Source organism: Bos grunniens, chromosome 28, assembly GCF_055505025.1.
Source record: "Bos grunniens cultivar Pamir isolate PY7600 chromosome 28, Bosgru_T2T1.0, whole genome shotgun sequence".
Lineage (NCBI taxonomy): Eukaryota > Metazoa > Chordata > Mammalia > Artiodactyla > Bovidae > Bos > Bos grunniens.
In genome coordinates this window covers 20,269,621-20,274,137 of record NC_141192.1, presented here as the reverse complement: position 1 = coordinate 20,274,137, position 4,517 = coordinate 20,269,621, and the positions used below count along the sequence as shown (strand labels likewise).

At 52.3% G+C, this 4,517-nt stretch overlaps 1 long non-coding RNA gene across 1 annotated transcript; it reads left to right on the top strand.

Annotated features, from left to right (window-relative positions):
• Positions 1–700: 700 nt before the first annotated feature.
• On the top strand, positions 701–3,636 carry LOC147342977 (uncharacterized). The gene is made up of 2 exons (XR_015157088.1): positions 701–2,160; positions 3,071–3,636. It is a non-coding gene; the product is annotated as an uncharacterized LOC147342977 (long non-coding RNA).
• The last annotated feature ends 881 nt before the right edge of the window (positions 3,637–4,517 follow it).

The window sequence follows — 4,517 nt, the reverse complement described above, 5'->3', positions numbered from 1 at the left end:
ACGCCCCCCCCCCCAACCCGATCTCTGTGGACTTGTTAGCTAGCTTAAGGGAAGAAGTGGGGATTTGAAAAAAGAGAGTTGTTGAAGTAAGAAGGGCTGTTTGCTGCTTGAGCTCAACACTCAAGACACAGACCCAGTAGAGCTGCTGTGGTTGAAGTGGGCCGGGGTCCCAGGGGTCCCTCTTGACCCTCCTTTCCTCAACCCACCTTCCCTGTGCCCCTTGGGCTCCAGGCGGATTGCTAACCAACGTCCTGCCTCATTTCTCAAGGTCCAGGGTCTGAAAATATGCCTCGTAGAGGCAGTATGCTGAGAGAAGGTGCCTCCTGGGGTTGTGCAGCCTTTGGAGCTGCTAGTAATACAAGCCATCTCTGTCACCTGTATGAGGTCCTTTGGTAAACCCTCGCCACCAAGAAATCGTGCTGCAGGCATGTTCTAAGCAGGTGGAGGTGGCCAGATGCAGACTGCCGAGTGAGGCCGAGCGCGCCCTTGGCCTAGTGGGCGTCCTAGCTGGAGGTTTACTGAACAGGTAAACCCCTTTCCTCCTCTGCTCCCCGACACACCATTCTGCCTGCTACATGATGGGACCCCCCAGACTGGGCCACCTTGAGGGCAGATTTCAGTGGAGGTTTCTACTAATCCCTAGGGCTAATCCTCCGAGCCCTGTGTTTCCATGTCAGGTTGGATTTGTGGCCTGACTGCCTCGGAAGCCACAGCTGGATTCCCTCTGCTGCCTCTGTGAGGCTGGAGACAACCATTGTCCCCCCGTGGGGCTTTTTCAACCCCCTAGTTGGGGCTGTCTGGTGAGGAGCTCCTGGCCCCACCATCTGTTGCTGCTCCATCTCCCAGCACCAGTGGCCTCTTGGGCCCTTCCTTCCACAAGTTCCAAGCCCTTTGCTCTACACCCTCTACCCTTCCCCACCCATCAGCTAGCCTGCAAGTGGGGACCACAGCTCCATCTCCCCAGAAGAAACACCAAGCCTGAGACAGAGCTAAACAGTGTTGCCAGCTCTGGGCCTCTGCTTGGGCCATTTAACAGAGGCAGGGAGCCAGGCTTTCCAACCAAGGACTCCAGCTCTCTGAGGTAAGGGAAAAGCCCTGCTCTGGTGGTCAGAGCCTCTGCCCAGGGATGCCCGACCATGAGGGCAGAGAAGGCCCCGCACCCTGGATGGCTGGGCCCTGGAAGAAGCCTGTTTGTTTGCAGACTCTGCTCTGCTTTGTGGGTCTGTGACCTTGGACGGCTCACTTAGCCTCTAGAGCCTTGTTGCTCATCTCCAATGAGAGGTAATGATCTGGGTCCTTCCTGCTGCCTAGAGCCTTGGGGATCATGCTTGGTGCAGTGGGTGAGGGAGATGGACAGGGGGCATGGGGGGAGAATGCTCCAACTCCTGCAGCTCCTCCTCAGATGCTGCCCCTTGAGCCAGTGCAGTGGGCTCAGCCAGAGCAGTCACCACGTCCAGGCAGCCAGAACCGCCGGCTGGGGGCAGTGCTGGGCTTTGATGACCAGTGTCACCACCCGCCCCACTTCTCCGCCCTGCTGGAGAAGACATGCAGCTGCTTCTCTCACTCCTTAAGTGGAGGCCTTGTTACGTGTCTCGTGTCAGGACAGGAGGGATTTGCTGAATGTGCTGTGTGCCTGACACTGTGCTAAGTGCTCGGTGTCATTTGTCAGCAGAATGTCACTGGTTCTGTCAGTGCTGTCCTTCACTGCTGAGCACACTGTGTGTGTGAGTCGCTTCAGTCCTGCCCGACTCTGCGACCCCGTGGACTGTAGCCCACCAGGTTCCTCTGTCCATGGGATTCTCCAGGCAAGAATACTGGAGTGGGTTGCCATTTCCTTCTCCAGGGAATCTTCCCGACCCAGGGATCAAACCCAGGTCTCCTGCATTGCAGGCTGATTCTTTGCTGTCTGAGCCACCAGCGCTGAGCACACTGGAGAACATATTAATCCACCCGAGGATCCCCCCTCACTTCAACCCCTAAGTGAGCAGTGGTTAGAGCTAGGATTCAGACTGAGGCCAAGCCCAGTCTTGACCACACGTCTAGACTTGTTTCAAATGCAGATCCCCAGACCTCACCATAGACTCTGAGATGCGCTGAGGGGTGTGGCCCAGAACCTGCCGCTAACAAAGCCGCCCAGGTGATTCTGATGGAGCGTTGTGGGTAAGTTCAGCCCCTGACTGGGCTGTGGTCCAGAGAGAGGAGAGAGACAGGGTGGTCACAGGCCTCACCGCCTGCTGGCATCCATGTGACCATCAGATCAGTTCTGTGAGGGCGGAGGGCACAGGGTGGGTGGAAGGATTCTAGATGAGCTGCCTGGCTGGGGGGCCTCTAGAGCTTCCCAGCTCCGGGCCGCAGCCACTGGATGGGGTGCAACCCTCTTCCCTGCTTTCCTGAACATGCGACGTTTTCATTGCAAACCGACAAGGAGAGAAGTCCGATTATCTCATGTAGGGTCCCTGAAGGACTGGACAGGCTAGGGTGAGGAGGGCAGAGGGCTGTGCCCCCAAAGCTAGATGGAGAGAGAAGCCTGCAGCCTTTCTAGCAGGGTGCCACCATGGGAAGACCAAGGCCTAAGGCTCACGCCTCCTTGTGCTGCTTGCGTTAGTCCCTCCGGTGCTGGGCCCTACGGGGGGCTGGATGCCAAATTCCCAACTCCACGTCCAGTCAACCAGTGACCTTGGGCAAGGTCCACGTTGTCCCTGCCTCTCCATGTCCTCATCTGCACCTTCCGCTGGCGGGAGGATCAGTATATAAATTCATGGGAAATACTTAGCACTTTTTGGCACAAGGCTAGCACTTGATAATACCATGCTCACACAGTGGTGGCATTAGGGTTTACATAATAGTTTTCTTTAGAGCAACACAAATTTTACTTAAAAGTATTTTGAAAAGGAAGACTCGTAGTACTATTGCAAATTGAAGGCCAATGTTCCTTGCCATTCCTCATAAATATTAGTACAAGTAAATTCAGTGTAGAGAAAATGACATGATTCCATTTTCACCATTTAGCTAGCAGCCACTGCTGTCGGTCAAGGCTCTACGTCTGATACCTGCTTTCTTTGTTAAAAAGGTGGTTTATGAGGATTTGGAGAGGTGTTACAGACCCATTGGCATCTTGCTGAAACGCTCCCCTTGATGGATTCAGAAGAATGAATAGAAATGAAAAAGGAATGGCTTTCTCACGGAAGGACTCAGTGCTGTGTTTGTGAATTACTTACCATCATCTTGTGAACCACAAATCATTTCATACCCTGCCATGTGAAAGCATCCTACAACTGTGGGAAGCATTGTATGATCTTGGGAAAGCTATTTAAAAGTGTTTTTAAATTGGAGGATAATTGCTTTACATTTTTTGTTGGTTTCTGCCATATAACAACGTGAATCAACCATAAGAATGTTTAAAAAATTTAGTCTGAAAAACAATTCATTTGCATGGTTAAAGACCAGGCAATGGACAGATGCATACGGGCAAAGTCTCCTTCCTTCCTCCTCCTCATCCATCCATCCATTCCCCGCTTCATCCTCTACTGTTCTTAGCATCTTTTAAATCCTTCCAGAACTTATTTATGCAAATATGTGCAAACACAAATATAGTAATTTTGTCTTCTTTTTAAATATAAATAATGGAAAATTAAATCGTTTTCTTCTCTTACTTTTAAATTTAACACTATATCCTGGACACGCTTCATATTAGTGTGTAGAAAGCTGCTTCATTTTGTTGAGTTTTGGCATTGGAGTGAGTTGTTGACTCTCTTCTGCCCTCCTGGGAGTCACCTGTACCACAGGGGGTTGACCTAGTTGACCCCCAAGGGCCTTGTAGCTCTGACCTTGAACCACTCCATGGGGTGCTTCTCTGAAATATGGGGGCCCTGACAGAAATGCCCCCTTCTTCAGGGCTGGAAGAAGAAGTTCACAGGATGGTTTAATCTTTGTCCCAGGAGGGCAGTCCGTTCAGCAGACAGTCAGGGAGGGTGTTCTGTGTGCCAGGAGAGAGTGAGGCAGGAATAGCCTAGAAAGTCACACCCAGTTGGTCTCCTCAGTCCCCTTTGCAGCTGGATGGAGTGACTTTCCTGTCTCCCCCTGGCTTTTCCCTCACCTGTGGAGGCTTCACCTGAAACCCATCGTCCTGTGTCATGCTGAACGCCAAGGTGAGCCTGACTGGCCTCTACCACCTCTGACAGACAGGCATTACCCTCTGCTGGCCTCCCATTCTGGAAAAATGAAGCGGCACGGGTGGGTTTCCTCGAAGGCCCCTCTCCGCTCTAAAACTCAACAGTCCCTGCCACAGAGCCTTTCCCATAGGAGATGCTTAATGAACTTTGCAGCTGGCACGGCTTGGTATTGCCATTGTCGCTGTCCCTGTTCCCCCACTGTCTTCCCACCACACTTTTGATGAAGATCTAGGTGAAGGAGATGGAGGGCAGCTGTGAAGAATGATACAGCTTCAGACTTTCTTTAGCTCTGACTTGGCTAATGAAGTCCTGTTCCTCTTGTGCAGGGTAGACCCTGGAGACCCC